This window comes from Diceros bicornis, chromosome 34, assembly GCF_020826845.1.
Source record: "Diceros bicornis minor isolate mBicDic1 chromosome 34, mDicBic1.mat.cur, whole genome shotgun sequence".
Lineage (NCBI taxonomy): Eukaryota > Metazoa > Chordata > Mammalia > Perissodactyla > Rhinocerotidae > Diceros > Diceros bicornis.
Genome location: NC_080773.1, coordinates 1,094,576 through 1,120,108, shown reverse-complemented (window position 1 = coordinate 1,120,108; position 25,533 = coordinate 1,094,576). Strand labels below are relative to the sequence as shown.

Sequence of the window (25,533 nt, the reverse complement as noted above, 5' to 3'; positions counted from 1 at the left end):
TGGGGGTCCTTTTGTAACTTGTCACAAAGCATTGAGAAATGTTAGAAGGTCAGGTTGCTTGGAACTCCCTGAGGACCTAGTATCCACTCGGCCTCATGAGGGTTAGATGAACTCAGGAGGAGAAGAAAGCCTCGAGAGAGACCCCCTTCCTCCCCATGTGCATAGTTTTCTCTAAATAGAGATTTTACCTTAATGAGGAGAAAAGATTATGAAGTGTCTTGGTCAGTACATTTCAGGGGCTGGTTGCTTGGTACAGGAAGCAGTTTTCCTCCTGGTAGTGGAAGGACAGGAGGAACACAGAACCACAGCTCTTGGGGCTGACCTCCTCTTGGCGGCAGTCCTGCATCCTCGGCTGCTTGAGTAGAGCTGGGGCCAGGCGCCCTGCTGAGTGCCTGGGAGGCTCTGCTGGCCGACACCTGGCCTGGCTTTGAAATAGGGGGACCAATCCTCCCCATTTTAGCACCCAAAGTCCTGCATCCCAGGGACAGCAGGAGGGTTGGACAGCCATGAGCTTCTAGGAACTATTTCTGAGGCTTCCTGAAGCCTTTCGTGTTGTCTTGGTGCCATCCTGTGCTCTCTGCCCGAGCATCTTTGTTCCTACAGGGCACTTACCACAACCTGGGAGAAGGTCTTCACCTTCCTTCCTTCTCTGCCCTACAGATGGTCAGCTCCTTAAGGTAGACAGTGGGTCTTTCATCTTTCTATTACAGTAATAACTTGCAAGCAGAGGTGTTCCTTAAAACTTTACTAAAGTTTTAAATGGGCAAAATTCCTAAGTGTGGGTGTTCCCAAAAACACTTGTTTTGCTTTTATAATTGATTATTTTAGGGGGAGACATTTAATTCTTTCTTTTTAATTACTTTTTCATGTATCCTTGCAGGCTCCACATAAAGGACACAAAACGTCTTGTCCAGTTGCTAAAAGTTGTTCACAGGGATGACTGGACCCTATTAAGTATTCTTTCATCTGTAGTGAACATTTCACCAAAAAAAACTCTTGAACAGGCTGGAGGGTCAGTACTACATGTTAAAGCCCACGGCCTTGCCCTCCATCTTCCACCTGACTGAGAAGGAGGAGCTGAAGGCCACTGCCGCCCCAGAAGAAATGAGACCAAGATAGCCGCCAGGGACAAGAGGAACATGCCAGTGAAGCAGATGGGAAAGGAGCTTCAGGTTCATCCTCATCCTCGAGGGAAAACCTGAGGGCCCAGGAAGGGTCCCGCAAATTGAAGCGAGCCCTTCTGCAGGGCAAACCCGAACCCAATGCCACCCAGGAAGCCACCAGTCAGGAGCGGGCAAAGAGTCTCTGGAAGGAACTCCAGGAGACAGTGTGGTCTCCACAGCGTGAGGCAGCCAGGGAGATGCAAACAGGTCTGCTGTAGATGCTGGCGATGAGACCGCCTCTTCCCAGCCAGGGCCTACTGGATAAGAGTGGCATTTCCGTGGGTGACTTTATCCCTCAGGATCTGAGGCATGCAGATTTATTGGCTGGCATCCTTCTTACAGTTTCTCCTCAGCACACACTCAAGAGAGGCCATCTGTCCCTCGAGAGGCTGTTGACCGAAAGAGGCTGAAGAGAGATGTGGAGCCCACCTACAGTGGGGCCAGCCTTGGGCCTGATGAGAGCTTGGCCCAGAGCCCCCACGTTCATCATTCACAATGATGCCTCAGAAACTCTCCCAGAGCCCCTTCACCCTCCAACAGATGTCACCCCGGAGCCAGCCGTGGAAGATGTGCAGGATGAACACAGCAACACCGGCCCCAGGTCCCTCAGCGGGGTCATCCTGTCAGCGCTGGGGCCTAAGAACTCCTGGACTCGCTGCACTCCTACTGCTTCTGGTCCCGGGGGAACAGGAGCACGGGTGCCGCCTGCAGGAGCAGGTGGAGAAGGACAGCGAGCTGAAGAGGGGCAGCTGCCGACAGCCAGGTGCACACGCTGCAGGAGGAGCTGGACGAGCTGAATGGAGGGGCTCCCTAACTGAGCAGCCTGCTGCCCCCAGCCGAGGTCAGTCCTGGGGCTCAGGGCTCCCCCACTGCCTGCTCCTCATGAGGAGTTTCCTGCTCCACAGCAGACGGCCCCTGAGCACCTCTGTGTGCAGCATGCCTGCTGCTGTCTTGGGAGAAGGCTCTGCTGGTAGCCGCCCCTTGCACACAGGGAGCCCAGGCTGCAGAGCTCACCCCGCTCGCTCTAGGGTGCTCAAGAGGCACCGGTAGTTGTCAGGGTTTAGCAGGTGGGGAAGGAGGCATTGCAGGTCAGCTGGGAAAGCCAGACCTACTCAATGAATGGTGCCTGGATAGTTGGTTTTCCACTTGAACAGGAGAAAATCAGCTTCTGTTGCATCCCTCACACAAATGTAAATTCCAATGAGTTAGGATCTAAATGTGAAATAAAATCGACATAGTAAACTATTGGAAAAGTTATAGGAGACTCTTAACATTATGGGGAGGTGCTTTCCATACATGTTTTAATGAATATCCTTGAACTGAAGTCATTTTGAACATTTTAATAATTTCTTTAAAATTTGAAACATCTTTTTGAGTAGAATACATTCTCTTTTGTAAAAATTAAAACACTAGAGAAATACATAAGCTAAGAAGTGGTAAAAACTCCTATTTCTCACCTACCTCCCAACTTTTATTCCTTGTCGGTAGTAAAATTTGGTGTGTAATCTCCTCCACTGTTTCCTGTGCTTTACCTACATATTTCTCCACCTGTACAAATAGGTTGGATATATTTTTGGTGTGTTTCTTTGCTATGTTTCTGAATTTCCTGCTCTCTTACAGTTTAGTAGTTGTAAACATTGGTTTCTCGATATTCCTTACATATTGAGGGTACCATCTTTTCCCTGTTATACATCCATGGAAAACATTTTCCTACCACATTGCTCATTTAATCTGGATCAGTGCTTGTCTTCCCAGATGTCAGTAACACTTCAAGAGGGAAACGGGTCTATGTGACAGGCTATTCAGGATCTCCGGGACCCCTGGGGCAACAACCAGTAGGACAACCCAAAACAAGAAACAAAACCCATCCCGCATGTTTCCAGATGCATCCTATGGGAAGGACGGCTCCAGTTGAGGACCACTGATGTCCTGGTCAGAGTTATCCACTATGTTCTCCTATCACGTTAAAGCTGTTTCTGTAGTTTCTCGTACCTGATGGTACAATTTGGTGCCTTTGTCTGTTCCTCTTGGTGCCTTTGTCTGTTCTTCTTGGTCAGACTGCCCAAGGTTTCTCACTGTTACAGGTCTTTCCAGACAGCCAGCCCTTGACTCCATTGCTCAGGTCTATGTTGTTGTTCCTGTCTGGTGAATTCTCCCTTCATTCTGCTGTCATTGGTTTTATTGTGGTGTTGTTCTGGCTCTTGGAGGGAAGTGCTCAGCTTGCTGTACAGGTGATATTCCCTGATACCTGCAGTGGAGGCTGTGTCCCTTCTTCCGTCCCCTTGTCCCCACGTCATGGATTTGCCTCATGCTGCTCTCATTGCTGTTCATTTCTAAAGAGTTTCTCCTGTCTGTCTGGATTCCCTCTTTAACCTGAGAGATTTAGAAGGGTGTGGACAGATTTTCAAGTGGCTATGTTGGGGGAGGGGAGCCAATATTTTGTGATTATTTTTTACTTTTATTGCTTTAAGTTCCAGTAATATAGTCACTTATAGATTTCTGCTTTTTGGACTCTTTAGAGATTTCATTGTGGCTTAGCACACAGTCCATTGTGGTGACTGTTTCATCGTGGTTTGAGGAGAATGTTCGCTCTCCACTAGATGCTTACGTTGTCCCTGGGGCTGAGGCTAGATCTAGCTTTTTTGTGTTTGTCAGCAGATCTGTTTCCTAACTTACTGTATCACTTGACCTGTGGCTTTTTAAGAGAGGTAAGGTAGGTTTCCCTGTGGAAAGGGAAGGCACCTCCCTTGGGGTGCCTGTGTCTTCTTGTTTGTCCAGTTTTGCTTTATGTTTCAAGACCATATTGTTAGGTGCATAAGTGTCCCTGACAGTTATCAACACAGAGAACCCCTTTTTGTCCCATTTAAAGTCTTATTTCTTTATCTCCTTATTTTCAACCATATTATATCCCTTTATTTTATAACAATATTTTAACTCAACTTGAGAACCTTCATGTTTTTATAGAGCAATTTGATCTATTTACAATTGTGATTATTGATAAATTGGAATGTGAGTCTACCATTTAATTTAATTTTTAATTTGTTAGGTTTTCTCATGATTTTTCTATTCCTTTAGTGGGTGTCTTTCAGCTTTTAGGAACAACCATTTCTGCCTCTCTTTCTGTAAATGCTTAGAGTTGATCAGTTCCTGTGTTTTACACTCCCAACTCATCACCTTCCGGTCCCCGGCTTGAAAATATCTGATCTTAGTTCTGTGTTCTTATTTTCCCCATCAAGCAACCAGGATTGGATGTAAGTATACGTTTTATTGGTTACTTTGTTCACAACTGTTTATTGTATCCAAATTTTTCCTCCTTTTGGAAAGATTTGATGTTATTTTGGAACTCATATGACAGTGAAATTTTGAGATGAATCGAGTCTGAGATACTCCTTAGGTGCTGATGCTGGGGACCTAGCACCTAAACTCTTAAAGTTGCATTGGTGTGTCAGCAGAGTCGGGATGAGGTCAGAGATGTTTAAAACCGTGGAATTGAATGAGGTTTCCTGGAGACACTGTAGCTGTAGAAGGGACCAGGGCCCAGCCTAGGAGCAGGCAGTGTTTGCAGAGGTGCAGCTGAAGAGGGTCCAGGAAAGGGGACTGAAATCGTGGAGCATGAAGTTGCAGGACCCATGAGGGGAAAGGGTATTGCAGAAAGGAGGGGTGCTCAGCTGGGTGGGATACAGCTCTGATCAGAATGGAGAAAAGATGGCTGGACTCGGCCATGTGGCATCACTGGTGACCTCAGTCTCCTTGAGAGGGTGGGAATGAAGCTGGGTCTAGAGTGAGTGTAGGGGGTCCATGGGAGGGCAGTATGTATAAGGCACTTTATTTAAGAGGTTTAGCCATGAAGGGGAGTTGGGAAAGTGGACAGTAGCCAAAAGAGAGCCTGGGTCCAAGGGAGAGTTTTGTTTGTAAGGTGGAGATGAGCTAGCAGGTGTCTGTGCTGCAGGTAGGACCAGATGGAGAGGAAGAGTGTGCTGGGCCCTGAGGAGGTGCCGGGCTGGGCTCCTGTTATGAGAGGTTTGGGGATTCAATTGTAGATGTAAAAGAAACTTTCCACTCCAAACAAATGGGTTGAAGGTATATTTTATTATAGAGAGGATGGTAAAGGTGATAGTCCGCAAACAGATCTGAATAGGTCAAATAATAAGAGGGAAAAAACACCAGCTCGACTGGAATGGGAAAACATCCACATCAGCTGAGATAGCGGCACATTTGAATAGGTCATATAATAAGAGGGAAAAACATCAGTTCTATCGGATAGGGAAACACCAGATCGACTGAAGGGAAATGACACAAATCAACCAGAAAGAGAAACGCCAGGTTAACTGAAAAGAGAACACATCAGATCAATTACTTCACAATAAATCAATTACTCACAACATCCACGTCCCACTGCCGGGAGAGTCCTGTCAATTGTTTCGGCTGGGCGGAAATCACACGTCCTGGGCAAGGCGTCCCTTCCACAGGTGGAACTCTCACCGGGTCTCAGTCTCCAGCAATTTATATAAGCAGTTACAGAGTTTACAGAGAAAGCATTCAGTGTTCCCATGCACAAATGGTTATCAGTGGCGTACATGCACTGAGCCCCACACTCTGGCTATCGTCTCAGCCCAGTAGTTGTGTACGTGCATTGTTTACCCTGCTTATCCTCCCAGCCCAGCTCAGATGGCTAGTCTGCCCCAGGCTGCAGTGCCCGAAGGGCCTTGAATTTTTTACACATTGCAACTATCTCCATGGGAGAAGGGCCGGTTCCCACCACGCAGAAAGCAGCTTTTATATTTCTTTTTGTGCTGGTGGCTGTAGGTCAATGGAGCAGCCAAACATGGCTGTACTCATGTCACGACAGCTCTGCTGCCTGGCGCCGTGCAGAGAGAAAGAGGACGAGCTGTGCTAGTGGAAAGGGCGCCCTGTGCCTCTGCTCCTGTATTCCTGGAGCGTGAGGTTGGCAGTGGCTGGGAGTGGAGGGACGATGCAGAAGGTGTTAGGTGAACGACAGGGGGAGGAGGGAGAGGGAGAGAGGACACCCTGGCTTGGTCTTCATGGCTCACACGGAGTTCCCCACTGGGATCTCCGATCACCAGCTCTTGACTCTCTTTGATGTTTTCATCAAAATGTCGGCTCTCTTGATGGTTCCCAAGGCTATTATGAATTTGTTCATCAATGAAGGAAACTTTGGGTCATGTTTAAGGGATTCTATGTCAAAGGGGCTCTACATGTGTTTATTCAGTCCATCATCTTTACCCAATCTCTTTGTTTTTGGACAGGTTCCATACAACAGAACAGCCGGGCCAGTGGCCTGCAGGTTCCAGGGTTTGGGAGATTTGCCCTCCAGAAAGCCGGTGCTGATTGGCATTCTCACAGGACGTGGTGCTCTGTCCCAGAGCCCGCTCTAATTCTGGGTGTCATGACATTGTAAATCCTGGGGCAGTTCTGTCAGGGCCCATCGTTGGCATTTCTGTGATCAGTGAGGGCAAACATTTTTCTGTGATCATTATCTGTCACTTCCCTGACTGTTTTGTTGCCTGCCTTGCTCACTGAGCTCTGAACCTTCCTGGTGGAACCAGGACGTTCACTCTTTATCCAGTGTGATTGCACGTTCCCTCAGTGTGCCCCTTGAGTACTTGCTTCAAAAATATCTGTTTTCTTTGCATTCTTTGATTCCTTGTACATATAATCTAGATTTAATCTGGAGCTTTAAAAATGTTTTATTGTGGAAAACCTTGAACATACACAAATTAAACAGAGAAGTGCGATAGCCCCCCATGTCTCTATTACCCAGCTTCAACATTTATTAATATTCTGATATTCCTGTTTCGTCCATATTTCTACCCACTCCCTACTTTCCATTGATTATTTTTTAATTAATAGATTTTTTTTAGGAAAGTTTTAGATGAACAGAGAAATTCAGCAGAGAGAGCAGAGCATTTCTCCCTCTTCCCCCACAGTTTCCCCTATGGTTAACATCTTGCGTGACCACCCGTGTTAGTGCGCTTCATTCCTTACAAGTGAGGAGCTGATGCTGCTATAGTGTTCGTAAGCAAGTCCGTAGTTTACATTAAGGTTCATTGTCTTGCTGTCATGTACTTGGATTTTGACAAATGCATAATCTCATGTATCCACCACGACAGTATCCTACGGAAGAGTTGGATTGCCCTAAAATCCCTGTGCTTTACCTCTTCGTCCCTTGCCCCCCAACTCCTGGCAACACTGATCTTTATACTGTTTCTATAGTTTTGCCTTTTCTGGAATGTCGTGTAATTGGAATATATGAAAACTATGGAACAGTGTATATAGCCTTTTCCAGTTGGCTTCCTTCACTTAGCAATATGTGTTTAAGTGTCCACTATGTCTTTTTGTGACTTGATAGCTCATTTCTTTTTTTTTTCTTTTTGTATATTGAGTCATAATATACATAGCAAAAAATGTTTCATCTTAACCATTTTTAAGTGTACACTTCAATGGCGTTCAATACATTTCCACAGTTGTACAGTCATCACCACCATTCATCCCCATAACTCTTATAAATCTGAAACTCTATACCTATCAAACAATAACCCTCCCTTCTCCCCTCCCCCCAGCCCTTGGCAGCCACCATTCTACTTACTGTCTCTATGATTTGACTACTCTCAGTTCATACAGTATTCGTCTTTTTGTGACTGGCTTATTTCAGTTAGCATAATGTCTCCAAGGTTAATCCATGTATAGCGTATTGGAGAATATGCTTAATTTTTAAGGCTGAATAATATTCCATTGTATGGATATACTACATTTTGTGTATCCACTCATGTGTCAATGGACACTTGGGTTGCTTCCACGTTTTAGCTGTTGTAAATAATACCGCTATGAACATGGATGTACAAATATCTCTTCAAGGCTCTGTTTTCAGATCTTTTGGGTGTATATGCAGAAGAGGAATTGCTGGATCACATGATAATTCTATGTTCAATTTTTTGGAGGAACATCAATACTGTTTTCCATAGCAGCTGCATCATTTTACATTCCTATCAACAGTGTACAAGGGTTCCCATTTCGCTGCATCTTGGCCAACACTTGCTGTTTTCTGTCTTTTCAATAACACTCATCTTACTGGGTGTGAGGTGGTGTCTCATTGTGGTTTTGATGTGCATTTCCCTAATGATTAGTGGTGTTGAGCATCTTTTCATGTGCTTATGTGCCATTTCTAAGTCCTCTTTCGCAAAGGAGTCTTCAAGTCCCTGCCCATTTTTGAATTGGCTTGTTTTTAGTTGCTTAATTTAGGACTTCTCTGTATATTCTGGATACCAGTCTCTTGTCAGAAATACGATTTGCGAATATTTTGTCCCATTCTGTGGGTGCCTCTTGATGTATCAACTTATAAAATTTTCGTGGAGTCCAATTTTTCCATTGTTTTTCTTTTGTTACCTGCGCCTTTGGTGTCATATCCAAGAAATCATTGCCAAGTCTGGTGTCATGAATATTTGATCTTATGTTTTCTTCTAAGAGTTTTCTTGTTTGAGGTCTTACATTTATGTCCTTGATCCATTTTGAGTTAATTTTTGTATATAGCGTTGGATGGGGTCCAGCTTCAAGCTTTTGCATGGGGATATCCAGTTTTCCCAGCACCATTTGTTGAAAAGAAACCTTTCTCCATTCCATGGTCTTGGCACCCTTGTCAAAAATTACTTGACCATATATGTGAGGGTTTGTTTCTGGGCTCGCTATTCTATGCCATTGGTCTCTATGTCTGTCTTTATGACAATACCATACTATTGATTACTGTGGCTTTGTAGTAAGTTTTGAAATCAGAAAGTGTGAGTCCTCCAGTTTTGTTCTTCTTTTGTAAGATTCTTTTGGCTATTCTGAGTCCCTTGAGATTCCATGTGAATTTTAGGACGGGTTTTTCTATTTCTGCAAAAAACATCCTTAGGATTTGACTAGGGAATACATTGAATCTATAGATTGTTTTGGGTAATACTGACTCTTTAACAATAGTAAGCCTTCCAATCCATGAACATGGGATGTGTGTCCATTTATGAATGTCTTCTTTAATTTCTTTCTGAAATGTTTTGTAGTTTTTATGGTGTAAGCCTTTCATCTCCTTGGTTAAGTTAATTCCTAAGCCTGTTATTCTTTCTGATACTATTATAAATGAATTGTTTTTGTAATTTCCTTTCCAGAGAACTCATGGTTCGTGTCTAGAAATGCTGCTGATTTTTGTGTGTTGATTTTGTATCCTGCTACTTTTCTGAATTCATTTGTTAGATCAAACGGCTTTTTTGTGGAGTCTTTTGGATTTTCTACATACGACATGATATCATCTTCAAACAGAGACCATTTTACTTATTTCTTTCCAATTTAGATGCCTTTTATTTATTTATTTTTATTGCCTCATGGGTCTGGCTTGAACTTTCAATACTGTGTTGAATAGAAGTGGTGAAAGTGGGCATCCTTGCCTTGTTCCTGGTCTTAGAGGAAAAGCTTTCAGTCTTCCATCATTGAGTATTATGTTTGCTGTGTGTTTTTCATATATGGATTTTTTTATGTTGAGGCACTCTCCTTCTATTCCTAGTTTGTTGAGTTTTTTATCATGAAAGGGCATTGAATTTTGTCAAATGGTTTTCTGCATCAATTGAGTTGGTCATTTTTTCCCCTTCATTTTCTTGATGTGGCTTATTACATTGATCAATTTTTGTATATCGAACTCCCCTTGTATACCAGGAATAAATTTCACTTGGTGGTAGAGTATAATTCTTTTAACATGCTGTTGAATTCAGTTTGCTAGTATTTTGTTGAGGATTTTTGCATCCATGTTCATCAGGGATAATGGTCTGTAATTTTATTTTCTTTTAGTGTCCTTGTCTAGTGTTGGTATCAGGGTAATGCTGGCCTCGTAAAGTGAGCTTGGAAGTGTTCCCTCTTTTTCAATATTTGACAGAGTGTAAGAAGTCTTGTTTTTAATACTTATTTATATGTTTGGTAGAATTCACCAGTGCAGTCATCTGGTCCTGGGTTTTACTTTGTTGAGAGATTTTTTTTTTTAGATTTCTTTAAATATTGGTGACATATAACATAGGTAAGTTTTAGGTGTTCAAGATGATGATTTGTGAAAGGATTACCACAATACGGTGAGTTAACACCTCCATTCCCTCACATAATTAACTTGGTTTTTCTAGTGATCACTTTCAAGATCTACTCTCTTAACAACTTTCAAGTCTATAAGAATATAGTATTGTTAATTATGGTCACCATGCTGTACATTAGATCCCCAAAACTTGTTCATTTTACAGCTAGAAATTTGTGCAATTTGACTCACATCTCCCCATTTCCCCCAACCCCGCGACCCTGGGAAACCCATTTTTGTCTCTATTCCTTTGAGTTGGGCTTTTTTAGATTTCACATATGAGTGAGAATATATAGTATTTGTCTTTCTCCGTCTGACTTATATCATTTAGCGCAATGCCTCAAGGTCCATCCATGTTGTCGCAAAATGCAGGATTTCATTCTCCTGCATGGCTGAATAATATTCCATTATATATTACATGTATACATATATCTCACATTTTCTTTATCTATTTATCCATTGATGGACACCTGGATTGTGTCCATGTTCTCTGTGAATAATGTTGAAATGAACATGGGGGTGCAGATATCTCTTCAGAATAGTGACTTCAATTCCTTTGGGTATACAGCCAGAAGTGGAATTGCTCATTTATATATATTTCTATTTTTATTTTTTTGAGAAAATTCCATATTTTTTCCATAGTGACTGTAGCAATTTACATTCATACCATCGGTGCACAGGGTTCTCTTTTCTACACAGCCTCGCCAACACTTGTTGTCTGTTGTCTCTTTGAGAATAACCATTCTAGCAGGTGTGAGGTGATATCTCATTGTAGTTTTGATTTCATTTCCCTGATGGTGAGTGATTACGAGCATCTTCTCAGGTACCTGTTGACCATTTTTATGTCTTCTTTGAAAAAGTATCTATTCAGGTCCTTTGACCATTTTCATATTGTTTTGTTGGTTTCTTTGCTGTTGAGTTGTAACAGTTTCTTATATACTGTGGATATTAGCCCCTTTAGTTTGCCAATTGTTTCATTTGCTATGCAGAAGCTTTTTAGATTGAAGTCATCACACTTGTTAAGTTTTGCATTTGTTGCTTGCACTTTTGATATTATATCCAAAAAAATCTTTGTCAAGACCAGTTTCATGGGGCTTTTTTCTCTATATTTTCTTCTAGTTGTTTTATATTTGGTGTCTTACATTTAAGTCTTTAATTCAATTTGAGATCATTTATAGAGTGGTGTAAAATAGGAGTCCAATTTCAGTTTTCTGCATGTGGTTATCCAGTTTTCCCAGCAGCATTTGTTGTAGAAACTATCCATTCCCCATGGAGTCTTCTTAGCTGACTTGTCAACTGTTAGCAAACTGTATGTGTGTGGTTTTATTTCTGGATCCTTGATTCTGTTCCATTAGTCTAGGTGTCTCATTTTATACCTGTATCATACTGTTTTTATTACTATAGATTTGTAATAAAGTTTGAAATCAGAAATTGTGATGCCTTCAGCTTTTTCTTTCTCGGGGTTCCTTTGGTTATTGGAGGTCTTTTGTGGATCCACATGAATATTAGGATTATTTGTCCTATTTCTCTGAAAAATGCCATGGGAATTTTAATAGGAATTGCATTGAATCTTGAGATGGCATTGAGTAGCATGAACATTTTCAAAATATTAATTCTTCTGATCCATGATCATAAGATATCTTTTCATTTCTTTGTGTCTTTAAGTTCTTTCATCTGTGTCTTATAGTTGTCAGTTTCTAGATCTTTCACCTTCTTGGTTAAATTTATTCATGAGTATTTTACTGTTTTTGATGGTATTGTAACTAGGATTTTTTTCTTTATATCATTTTTAGATAGTTCATTGTTAGTGTAGAGAAAGGCAACCGATGTCTATATGTTGATTTTGTCTCCTGCAGCTTGAGTGAATTTGTTTATTAGTCCTAACAGTTTGTGGAGGAGTCTTTAGGTATTTCTCTACATAAAATCATATCTGCAAACAGAGACCACTTTGTTCCTTCATTTCCAATTTAGATGCTTTATATTTCTTTCTCTGGCCAAATGTCTCTGGGTGAGACTTACAGCAGTGTGTTGAAGAGTGGTGTTGAGACTGGGCACCCTTGTCTTGTTCTTTGTCTTAGCAAGAAAGCTTTCAACCTTTCACTGTTCAATATGATGTTAGCTGTGGGTTTGTTATGTAAACCTTTTATTATGTTCAGGTATGTTCCTTCTGTAACCCTTTCTTGAGAGTTTTTATCATGAGGTGGCATTGAATTTTGTCAAACTGCTTTTTCTGCATTGAAAGATTATTTTAGGATTTTTATCTTTCATTCTATCAATGCGGTGTATCACATTCATTGATTTGCATCATGTTGAACTTGATCATGTTGTTTGATCCTTTTTTTTGAGTTTAGATAGTTTTGTTCTAATGTGTCTTGGAGAAGAAAGTTTTAGTTTGAAATTTTAGGGTGACCAATCGGCATCAGGACCTTGGATGTCTACATCTCTCCCCAGATTTGGGAAGGTGTCAGCTGCTACTTTTTTAAGTCAACTTTCTTTTCCTTTCTCCCTGTCTTCTCCTCTGGTACTTTAATAATGCTTATCTATTTCTTTTCAAGGTATCCCATAATTCATACTACCTTTCCCCAATCCTATCCGTTCCTTTTTTTCTTTTTGCTCCTTTGACTGGATGATTTCAAATGACACATCTTCTAGTGCACTAATTATTTCTTGTACATGGTTGAATCTGATTTAGAAGGTCTCTATTGAATTCTTCAGTTCAGTCATTGTGTTCTTCAACTCTAGGATTTCTGTTTGTTTTTCCTTAATGCTTTCTGTTTCTATGTTGAACTTCTCACTTGTTCATGCACTATTTCCTTATTTCATTTAGTAGTCTGTCTGTGTTTCCTTAGAGTTTTATGAATTTCTCAAAGAGCATTGTTCTGAAGTCTTTGTCACATAGATCCTATATCTCCATTTCTTGGTCGGTCATTGGAGTTTTATTCTTTTTCTTTGGTGGTGTCATGGATCTTTGATTATTCATGATCCTTGTGGCCTTCCGTTGGTGTCTGCAAATTTGAGGAAGTAGACACCTCTTCCACTCATTACAGACTGGCTTTAGTAAACCAAAGCCTTCACATTCAGCCCATCTAGGGGTCCTGGGTGGGCCATCTGGTGGTGTCCAGGGGCAGGCTTGCTGCTGGAGCCCTTGAGCAACCTGGTACTGGGGTGAGTGGAAAGCTTGCGTCCACAGTATTGTGTCTGGCCCTGGGCAAAACTGGGACCCTGAGATCATGAGTAGCCCCACTGGAGCCTGTTTTGGCAGGTCCTCATTGAGATCCTGTGACCACAGTAGTCATCCAGGGCCATGAGAGTTGGCCAGTGCTGGGATGATCTGAGAGTCTTGGCTCACGGGAGCCTGCCAGGAGCCTGTGCCATGAAAGACAGTTTGTGCTGGTGTAGGCCAGAAGTCTAGATTCCTGGGAACCTGGGGCCACAGGAGCTACCTGAGATTGCAGGAGCCAGCAGGCGCTGGGTCAAGATGGAAGCCTGGGTTCATGGGAACCTGCCGGTGCCTGGTGCCATGGGAGCTGCCTGGGGCCGCCTGAGTCAGCAAGCACCTGGGTGGGCTGGGGGTTTGGTTCTGTAGAAGCCTGTCGGAAGCCTGGTTCCATGAGAGCTGTCTACGGCTGCTGGAACTGGCAGGTGGTGTGGTGAGCCATGGGCCTGTGTTCCTAGTAGCCCCCGGGGAGCATGGAGCCATGGAATCTACCTGGGGTTGTTGGAGCCAGTAAATGCTAGAGTGACCTGGGGTCCTGGGTTTGTGAGAGCCCAATGGGTGCCCTGTTATGGAAGCAGCCTGTGGCTGTGGGTGCTGCCTGTGGCTGCCTGGAGTAGGCAGAAACTTGGGGAAGCCAGGGTCTGAATTCATCAGAGTCCACCAGGAGCCTGGTGCCAATGACACCACTTGTGGTCACAGGAGCCACCTTGGGCTGCTGAAGATCGCAGCCCCTAGGCTGATATGGGGGCCTGGGTTTCCAGGAGCCTGATGGGAACCTGGTGTCAAGGATGCTGCTTGGGGCCGCCAGAGCTGGCATGCTCCAGGGTGAGCCAGGGGCCCGGATTTGCAGAAGCCTGCAGGGAGCCAGCTAGGTCCACAGGAGTCAGCCTGGGGCTGGGGCAGGCTGGCTCAGGGATTTGTGGTGAAGTCGAGCATTCACTTTACTCTCCTTTCGTTGGGAGGTTTTTGATTACTGATTCAGTCTGCTTGTTTGTTACTGGTCTGTTCAAGATTTCTGTTTCTTCATGATTCAGCCTTCATAGATTGTTTCTAGGAATTTATCTATTTTGTCTAGGTTACCCAATTTGTGAATGTACAGTAGTTCAGAATAGTCTCTTCTGGTCTTTTTCTTTCTGAAGCATCAGTTGTAATGCCTCCTCTTTCATTTCTGATTTACTTTATTTGAGTCATCTCTCTTTTTTTCCCTAGATATTGTATCTAAGGGTTTGTCAATTTTATTTTTTCAAAAAATCAACTCTTACTTTTATTGATATTTCATACTGTCTTTCATTTTTTCCCACTCTCCTCTTGGTGACTTCCATCCTTCTGCTAACTTTGGGTTTCATTTTTTCTTTTTCTAATGCTGTGTGTTGTAAATCAGGTTGTTTCTTTGACATCCTTCTTCTCTTATAATGTACAAGTTTATCACTACAAAGTTTCCTCTTAGTACTACTTTTGCTGCATCTTATAAGATTTGGTGTTTTTATTTTTTCTTTTTGTATGTCTTGAGCTATTTTCTAATTTCCCTTTTGATTTCTTCTTTGATCTAGTGGCTGTTTAAGAGTTTGTTGTTGAACTTCCATGTATTATGAATATCCCAGTTTTCCATCTGTTATTGACTTTTGGTTTCATGCCATTGTCTTTGGAAAAGATACTTGGTATGATTTCAGTCTTCTTAATTTACTTAAGACTTGTTTTGTGACCTAACACGTGATCTGTTCTGGAAAATAATGTGTGCCCTTGAGAAAAGACTGCATTTTGTTGCTGTTCAGTAAAATGTTCTGTGTATGTCTGATAAGTCCATTAATGTTTTCATGTCTGCTGTTTCCTAATTTTCTATCTGGATATTCTATCCATTGTTAAAAGTGGGGTACAGAAGTCCCCTACTATTTGCAAGTTATATAACTGAGAATGCTCTAATATTGAGACTATATAAAGATCTCTTAGAACTCAATTATAAAAAACAAAGAAGTTTGAAATGAAACTTCATTCAAAGAAGTTTGAAATGAAACCATTTTCATTGGTTACCCAATGAAAATGGGTAACTAGCTGCAATGGACATGTCTCCAGGAGAAACATAGATGGCCAATAAGCACTAGATAGATGTTCAGTATCATAAATTATTAGGAAAATGTAAATTCAAAGCATAGTGTAATACTATTTCACACTCAAAATGAAGGCTATACTCAACATAATGGAAAGTAACAAGTGTTAGTAAAGATATGGAGAATGGGAAACCCACATACATTACTGGTGGGAAAGTAAAATGATGCAGCCACTGCAGAAAACAGTTTGCCATTTTTAAAAATCTTAAACCTAGAATTCCCATGGACCAGGAGAGTCACAAGGTAGGTATGTCCAAAAGACCATTGGAAACATATGTTCAAAGAAAAACTTTTCCATGGATATTCAAAGCAACATTATTCACAATGGTCCAAAAGTGGAACAAACCCAAATTTCTATCCAGTTATGACTGCATAAACCAAATGTGCTCTATTCATAATATAGGACATTATAGAGCCATAAAAAGGAATAAGCTACTGCTACATGCTCGGCCATGGATGAACCTTGAAACATGTGTGCTCACTGAAGTCGCCCACAAAGGCCACAGATAGCATGATGCCATTTGAATGAACTGTCCAGAATAGGCAAACCAATAGGGAGAGAAAACAGATGAGTTGTTTTCATGGGCTTTGGTTAGGAGAAAATAGTGTGAATGAGTATGGGTTTGTTTGGGGGTGTTGAAAATGTTCTGGAATTAGATAGTGGTGATAACCACACGACATAATCATTGTACTAAATGGCACTGAACTGTATACTTTAAATGCTTACAACAGTGTATTCTGTGTTAAGCAGATTCTCCATAAAATTTTTGAATTTTTTAAATTAATCAGGGTAATGATTAATTTTAATTTAGTTAATTTAAAGTTGGTTGGGATAGTTAATAAGGGTAATTAATAGAGTTATTAGGGGTAGGGCACATTGTAGCCAAGAGAGTAAATATCCGATGATGGCTATAGTAACAGATCCTATAATTGTACAAGCAACAGTCTAAAATCCAGTCTGTTTCCATTGTCCCCAACTTGGAGAGACCAGCCATGAAAATATGTCAGTGATCTCGTGGGCCTTGGGTATCTTTTAAAAGATTTAGGTAACATTACACAATATTTTAACCTCTTGGGCCATCTGGTGGAGGTAGGTTTGAACTTGTGAGTTGATGTACATTCAGCAAGTGGTTCTAAGAAAGGCAAAAACCCTTCCTTCGTTGGTTGGTATAGACAGTCTAGGGACAGGCCATTCTCTAAAACCATTTAGGCAAGAGACTCATGAGACTGTTCCACAAGGGCTAGGATAGGGTCTTATGGAGTTGTTGTCGATGTTGGGTTAAGGTTTTCGATACTTCTTGGTTGCCTCAGTTACCTGATTTTGTGTGGGTAGGGCCACCGCACCTGTGCCCAGTCCAGTCAGTCAGTCCTAGTAGAAATCAACACCCAGTCCTATAGGACTGACAGTGTCTCTATGGGTTGGTGGTAGCCAGTCAGGGCAGGAACCTCGGGGGACCCGCAACCTGAGGGAAGCAGGCTGAGATAGACACAATGATGCATTGCAGAATATAGCCTGGAGAAATCTGCTCAGAGGGCTGGGGAAGAGAGAGCCTCACTGGGTGAGAGCCTTGTGATATGAGCCTACAGTAAAACCCAAAAGTGGATGCTCCTGGTGTGAAATATTCATTAGGGCCCTTGGAAGTAAAACCAGTAATTTGCACCCATTCACTAGTTACCTATGCTATATGATTTCAGGGGGTATGGTTAAAGTGTTTGTTGGCCAAGAGCTGTTTGGGCCTGGGCACAAAATCACCAAGGTGGCCTCGAAGGCTACCCCAAAATGACCCCTCCAGGAGCAGTTGGGGCAGAAAGTGGGGGGAGCATTTTGAAGGAAGCCTGGGGCAAAGATGTTGTGCGATTGAGTTGGGTACAACTGAGTGTCTCCGCAGGGTAAGCCCTTCAGCTGGGGTACAATAGATGATTGGAGGCCAAATGACAGACCCTGTGACTCCTGATTCCCAGTGCACGGGCAGGCCTCTCAGCCCATTGGACATAAATGGTGGTGGTGTTGTGAAGCATCTTGATGGCAGTGTGGAAAGTATAGGGGACATGTGGTGGGAGACGTCATGATAGTGTCGGGAGGAGCTGTATGTGAGATTACGGTGTTGAAGGGAAAGGACTGGAAGCAGGTGCAGTGGGTGTGTGACCAACAATGGTCAGTGAAGGGACAGCCGGGGTGTAACTGGGGAAAGCAGGGACCAGCAGAAGTCATGTGTTTAAAACAAGACACCAGGCCCAAATGGAGCCTCTTAGGCTATGCCTCACATAAACAAGTCGAGACTTAATTAGACTTTTGGCCCTCCCAGGAATAGAATCTTAAAGCAGTCAATCAGGAATCACCTGATGCGCAGCAGGTAGCTCATCTTCCTGATAGAGCCCTGCCATCCTCTAAGGAAGGTAACCTTGCAGTAACCAACCCGCTTTTTTATCTAGTGTAACTTCCTTGTTCTTGCTCCCTTCTGCCTATAAAATCCTTCATTTTGTAGAACTCCTTGGAGTGCCTTTCTCTCTGCTAGACTGGATGCTGCCTGATTCATGAACTGTTGAATAAAGCCAATAAGATGTTTAAAATTTGCTCAATTTTATTTTGTTTTGTACCAGTTTGGTGGCAGCAGTGGGATCCAAAGGAGACACCTGATGGCTTCGAGGATGAGAAACACAGTCATTGGTACCCTCAAAACCTTTGAGTTCTCCATCTTTTTCACTGTTTCTGAGGGCTGTGGGTAAGTTCCTCTTGGATATGAGATCCACTCTGTTTGCCGTGAGCTCCTGATCTAACTGGCTTTCCAGTCCAGGGTGAGTGGGTCAGTCTAGACTGACAGGATGCTCTAAGAGAGCATCAGTCTTAGCATTTGGTTAGTCAGCAGTGCCAGGCAAAGGCTTAGCGGTTCAGCTTGAGCTGCCAGATGGTTCTGCCAGGAACCCGAGTCCCTGGCCCTTAATTAGTCCACAGTCCCCATTTGTTGGGGTCTGCTGGTTGAGTCTGCAGTCTCCATGTGTTAGGGTCTGCTGCTTCAGTCTGTGGTTCTTGCTAATGGAGAGGAGTGGAAGAAATGTGTGCTCCATGCACACCCAGTCTTTGAAAACTTCCCACGTGCATTTTACATGCATTTTACCCTCTGTTGACTGTAGATGCGTTCTAAGGAAATGGTGAAGGCACAGTGAGGAGGAACTGTGGGTTTCTGCAAGACTACCTCGAGGAGTGCCGCCCCCTCAACCTGAACAGCCACCTGGCACTAGTAGAAATGAAAGACATCCCATCACCGTGGATAGGAAGACTCCTTATTGTGCCGGTGTCAACATTATCCAAAGAGATCAACAAATGCAGTGTAGTCCTTATCAAAATTCCAAGGGCGTTTTGTGCTGAAATAGAAAAAAACCTAACCTAAGATTCTTATGGAGTCTCAAATAAGCCCAGATACCAAAAATAATCTTGAAAGGAGATACTAAGTTGGAGGACTGATTCTTCCTGATTGAAAACTTACTATAAATCTACAGTATCAAAACAGCATTGTCATGGCATAAAGACAGACATATTGACCAATGGAAACAGAATTGAGAGCCCAGAAATTAACCCTCACCCATGTGATCAAATGATGTTTGACAAGGGTGCCAAGATTATTCAATGGGGAAAAGTCTTTTCAACAAGTTGTGCTGGAAAAAGTGGATATCTACATGCAAAAGAATCAACTTGGACATTTACCTAACACTGTACGCAAAACTTGATTCCCAGTGAATCAAATACCTAAGTGTAAGAGCTAATGCTATAATACCCTTAGAAGAAAACATAAGGCAAAACTTGACAAGATAGGATTTGGTAATGATTTCATGGTTCTGACACCCAAGAGCAGCCAATAAAATAGGAAAATACATATGCTGGACTTCATGGATATTAAAAAGTTTTGTGCCTCAAAAGTCATTATCAACAGAGTAAAAGCACAGCCCACAGGATGGGCGACCATATTTGCAAACCATGTATCTGACAAAGGCTTAATATCCAGAATAGATAGAGAACTCCTAAATTCGACAACAAAAAACAAACAACTCAAATCAAAATTGAACAAAGTATATGAGTAGACATTTGCTCAAAGAAGATCTGCAAATAACCAATAAGCATATGAAAAGATGCTCATCATCAGTAATCATTAGGGAAATGCAAATCAGAAACACAGTGAGAGACCACCTCACATTCATTAGGATGGCATCTATCAAAAAAAAAAAAAAAAAGAAGAAGAAAAAGAATAGAATCACTGTTGGCCAAGATGTGGAGAAGTTGGAACCCTTGTGTACTGTGGTGGGAATATATAGTTGCTGTAGAAACCAGTATAACAATTCCTAAAAAAAAATAAAAATATAATTATATAGGACCCAGCAATTCCTCTTCTGGGTGTATACCCCACCAAGGAGTTGAAAGCATGTTCTCAAAGACACATTGCAACACCCATGTTCATGGCATCATTATTCATAATAGCTAAAACATGGAAGCCACCCAAGTATTGTAATCGAGGAAGGGCTCACAGCCCAATGCACCCCTTAGCCAAACGGGATACCCACTCTTGTAGAAGGGAAAAAAGCTTTATTAGGAGGTTGGCCAGCAAGGAGACAAAGGTTAAATCTTTCTCCCCAATGGGCTGTTGAAAAGGGCTTTTCAAGGGCAAAGGAGTGGGTGCAGTAAGTTTGGGAGCAGTCCTAGGTATTTTGTGTAAGCACAGATTTTCATGTTCTGTCACACATCCCACGTTCAAAAGGCAGTGTCCTTAACATGATTAGCTGGGGAGTTCTTGGTCCCCCAGTTCATCCTCCAGTCACTTATGCAGTTGCAGTTTGAGTCTTGCAAGCCATCTTGTTGTCTCATTGGCTCAAAGTAGTTGAAACTTGCTTAAGGAAGAGAAATGGAGTTTCTGAAAAGCAACTCACGGCCCAAGATTAGATCCTTAGTAAATATCATATGGGATATGGCTTAAGAAAGTAGTCTGCAAGGTACTGTTGAGAAAAATCTGGCTGGAGCCCCATTTTATTTTGGGCTTGGTTGTGGGCCTTGCTATGGTATCTGTCCAGGGATGTATGGATGAGCAAAATGTGCTATATACATACAATGGCATATTATTCATCCTTGAAAAATGAAGGAAAGTCTAAGATACGGCACACCATGGATGAACCTTCAAGATATTACTCTAAATGAAATAAGCTAGTCACAAAAATACAACCCTGTGTGATTTCCCTTCTATGAGGTTCCTGAAATCACCAGATTCAGAGAGACAGAAAGTAGAATGGTGTTTGCCAGTGGCTGGGAGGAGGGGGAATGGGGAGTAATTCATGAATGGGTATAGAGTTTCAGTTTTGCAAGATGAGAAGTGTGAAGATGGATCGTGGTGATGATTGCACAGCAATATTAATGTCTTCAATACACTTAAAACATACTTAATGTATCTATGGGGCCTGATGACTTGTCCTGGCTGAGCACATGCTTGTGCTGTTGCACATCTTACCCCTCACTGTACATTTGGGAAACTGGCCTAGAAAGAAGCAGATACCGTCCCAGACCACAGGAGGTCGTCAGAGTCCTGAAGACTAGAGAGAGCTCCAGCTTACTTGGCCGAGGCTCCACCCCTTCCCTCAGGTTTCCTTTGGTAATGAGAGGCGTTAAGATCCTAGAGGATTGCTGCCCACCCCTTTCCATATGGGGTCATTTTCCTCTCCTCATCATCACATGTGCACAGGCACACTCACTCACACTTGAATTCTCATATGGAGAACTCGGAGGTGCAGTCAAAAAAGAGCCAACACTGGGCAAGTGACAAGAGGCATGAGGGAGAGAGGTTGGAGGCAGCTCTCCCACGGGGCAGTAGCATCCATTCTCCTCGATTCGTGCGCAGGGGCCCAGAGATGGGAAGAGGAATCCCTAAGGTTCCTAGGTGTCTACCTATTCCAGATCCATCCCTGGCCCAGCCTGGGGATCACAGGACTGGGGTCCTGCAGTCCACCTCTGTGGGCACTCAGAACTGTCATGAGCCCATCCTCCCCTTGTGTAGGCATTGGGAACAGGAGAGAATACTTCAGTGAGGGTCCTCCTGTATAAAGTGGAGTGCATCCAGCGAGTGACTCCAAGTGTTCCATGCACTCACAACATGTCTGTTGGACTAGGTTCTCTGTTGATGACCTACTGTGCTCTGAAACCCTGAGAAAATGATTTCCAGCCCCTGGAGATCCTTTAGAACTGAGGATGCTAGGGGGCTTGGGTGGATGAGAACTGAGGATAAGGAAGAAGATGCCAGAGCACTGGACACCAAGTCTAGAGTCCAGGGAGAAGACTAATCCTTGTTGGACTCTTGCAGTCCTCATCTGGAGGTAAGGGGAACCATTGTCATGGCAGCAGTTAGGATGCGTTAGGAGTGAAGAGGACACCTGGTGGGGAACAGCAAGAGGGGGGCACGGTAGGCTCCCAAGACTCCTCCCACTCCCTCGAAGCTGACAGGTCCTGCTGCTTTACCCCTGGGATCCTGGAGAGCCTCTGCCTTGAGGACACCTGAAGAAAGGTTGCTTTCTGTTTGGAGTTCCTGCCTGGGCAACAGTGCTAGTGCTGGCCACGAGGGGGCGGGCAGCCTCTTGTGTCAGTGGTGGCCAGTGAGTTTTTGTTTTTATTTTTTTTCAGTTGTATTGAGATATACTTGATATACAACACTAAGTTAACATTGCTGTGTGGTATATTTGAAACTTGCTAAGAGATAGATCCTAAAACTTCTCATCATCAGGAAACAGTCTTTTATTTCTGTTTGGTGATTGATGTTAACTAAACTTATTTTGGTAACCATTACATAATATATATATATCAAGTCATTCTGCTGTAAACCTGGAATTTACTCGGTGTCCACTGAACTTTTCTTGAGCTCCTGGAGCAGCGAAGAGTCAACCAGAGGTCTTTCTGGCTGTCCCCCTGCCTCAGAAACAACTTGTACCTCCTATTAATAGTGTTCATCTCCAAAATGAAAGTTGGTCAAAAGCAGGGGGCGAGGTGCAAGATCTACCCATGTACTCATTCAGCAGCTGTGCCCTGAGCGCTCATCCTGTGCCAGGTGCCCTGGTGGGCTGAAGTGAAGGATGAAAATGACCAAGTGGTCCCTGCCTGCTGGGAGCTCACAGTCTAGATGGGAAATGGACAAAAGCAAAGACATGAGAAAGAAAAGAGCAAATGCTGTAGAGAAACACATCAGGGGGCTGTGAGGGAGGGCTGGGCATCACTGGGTAGGAGGGTCTGAAAGACCTCACTAGGGTGACTATTTCTGGTACCAGAATGAAAAGAAGGAGCCTGCCCTGCACAAGTCTGGGAGCAGTGTGTCAGGGAAATGGCACCTGAGCTCACAGGCAGAAGTGAGTTTGGCCAGAGGAGGTTAGAAAGGTGGCCAGTGCAGCTGGAGGGAGGCTGGGAGGAGAGAACAGGAGCTGGGGTGGAAGGTAGGGCCAGGGCCTGGTAGGCTGTGTTCGTTACTTTTCCCTCTCTGACTTCATTGCCCCTAACCTTGCATTTCAAAACATCAAATGTTGACAATCTCACAATTTTTGTGGATCAGCAATCAGGCATGTTTTAGCTGGGTGCCTCTGTCTCAGTGAGTTGAACAGATTGGGGCTGTGGCCTCAACTGAGGCTCGACTGGGGGAGGACTGGCCCACAAGGTCACTCTCAGCCTTCAGGATTCATTTTGGATTGAGAGCCTGAGTTCCTTTCTGTCTGTTGGCCCAGGCACTCCCTTGCTTCTCTCCTCAATGTGCCTCACACATTGGGCAGCCCCAATACACCGGTATTTGATTCCTCACTTCCAGGGATTTGACAGAATGAGAGAGAGAGAGATGGCACATGAGAGAGGGAGCAAGAGGAAGTGAGAGACATTTTTAGTTAAAATTTAGACAAGACATCCCATCACTTTGGCTCTTATTATGTTCAGAAGCCAGTTACTAACCACTTTGTGGTTCCACGGGGATGTGTATAATATGGGTGGGGCTTACTGAGTACCACTGTGGAGGCTGCCCACCTCATAGACCAAGATGAGACACTTGGGTCTCATTCTCCATAAAACAGGAAACAATCGAATGGTTTTATGTCACACGATGGCAATATCTGAATTTCCATTAGTTGCAACCCCCTCATGGTGCTGACCTGAAAATGAGGCCAAGTTGGAAATGACTGTCCCAATATCACATTCTTGGAGCCCAGGCCTGTTTTGAGTGGTGTTCTGTACTACATCCCACCCCTCCTTGTTATTCTTCCATCTCTAAGTTTGTGCCTTAGGTACATGTGACACCAGCCCACAGGGGTAATAGATATTATCTCATATACACCGGGTGATGTCCCTAGGAGGTAGATTCTAGGCTGATCCCCATGGTGCAGGTTTAGAGACTGGGGAGGACCTGAGAGGCACAGGGACTATCCCAGGATGAAGAACTAGTAAGGAAAAGGAGGTCTGCATTCATCTCTGTCTCCTTAAAGCTAGGTCCCTAGTTAGGTTTCCAGGGAGCTGTGGGTAGGGCTGTGTAGGCTCATTGTGTACAGTTCAGGAGATGACGTGGGGTCATAAACCTCAACAGATCTTAGAACTCAGGTAACCACGCACCCACAGCACCCCATCCAGCTCACTTGATTGGAGACAGTCAGCAGGCAAAGATGTTTTGTTGTTGTTTCCCAACTTTTGGAGGATCTGGGCTCAAAAAATCCCAGAAAGAGAATCTTTTTGGTAGTTGGCAATGTTGGCTCAGCCCTCATTCTTGACGCCTCTGGGTGTCTGGCAGGAGGCAGTGAAAGGTAACACGCGACAGCCCAGGAAAGGCTAGTGCAGGCCAGGACACAGCTGTGATCCCACCTGATCAGCCCCACACCCCTTGCCCCTCTTTGTGTGTGTGTGTGTGTCTGCATGTGTCTGTGAGGAGGGGAGAAGTCAGGACATAAGGGTCGGGTCATTCCTGAGCAGGAGCTGGTTGTTAGGTGTCGGAAACCTGGTGAGTCTGTCATGTTCATACCCCAGGCCATGCCTGGCAGCATGAGAATGTGAGCTCCTCTAATCATGATACCGAGCATTAGAGGATTCATCTCCTTCCCTCCCTGACCACAGTTCTTTGCAGGGATGCCCCTCTGTGCGTGAACTGAGCAGCAGACTTTCTCTTGGGGGTCGGCCCCAGTGGCAGTGTGCATGCAGCCCCTGATTCCTTCTGGCCCAGCTCCCAGGCAGTCTTTGCAGAACTCCACTCAAGAGGTTGTCGAGTAGTTGCCCAGTGGTTTCAACTCCACCTACTCACTAGACAAGGGGCAGGTACATGAGGCCACCCACACTTTCCAGTGTTGCTCTGAGATGAGAGCAGGAGCAGAGGGTCTCCACACTCAGAAGCTTGAGATGACGGGGTTGGACTAGAACTAGGGCGGAACCAGACTGGGGCTGTCCCTTTTTCAAGCTAAAGCGGATGTACATGAATGTCACCTTGCCTGGTTAGGAGAGGAGCTGCCGTGACCCTCTTACCCTTGTCCAGTGTGAGCTTCTGGAGGCCACTGAGGCAGAGCCAGAGGGTAAGGGGGACTGCAGGCTGGGTATTCCTGGAAGGGAGGGGGATCTTTCCTGTGTTTAGAAGGACACATGGAAAGTCAGCTATGTGGGTGAACCTTTCTCTTTATCCCGCTCCAGCGTCAGCTGCAGAGCTCCAGCCAGCGGCAGAAGCAGAGCAGTGGGCAGTGGTGGAGGTAGAGCTGGCTCCAGCTCCGTTGACACCTCCTCCTCTAGCGCTGGAGTCAGCGTCCCCTCCATCAGCAGTGGTGGAGCTGGAGCAAGGGCCAACATGGGCTCCAGCAGGAGTGGGAGCTGCTGAGCTGGAGTCACCTGGACCATCATTTCTAGTGAGAAGTCCATCTCCACCTGTGGCTCTTAAGGAGGGTGAGAAGCTTAATCTCACGGCCTTCCCTCTTAAG

The 25,533-nt window shown here is 43.9% G+C and overlaps 1 protein-coding gene and 1 long non-coding RNA gene across 3 annotated transcripts in view; both read left to right on the top strand.

The window, feature by feature from the left end:
• The window catches only part of LOC131396698 (ral guanine nucleotide dissociation stimulator-like), a 434,208-nt gene that overhangs the window by 403,197 nt on the left and 5,478 nt on the right, over positions 1-25,533 (top strand). The window lies entirely within an intron of this gene.
• Positions 1,794-25,533, top strand: LOC131396704 (uncharacterized). Of its 2 annotated transcripts, none has more exons than XR_009216654.1 (3): positions 1,794-2,004; positions 18,190-18,311; positions 25,253-25,533. It is a non-coding gene; the product is annotated as an uncharacterized LOC131396704 (long non-coding RNA). The 2 variants fall into 2 exon arrangements; XR_009216655.1 differs by lacking the exon at positions 1,794-2,004 and adding an exon at positions 17,912-17,942.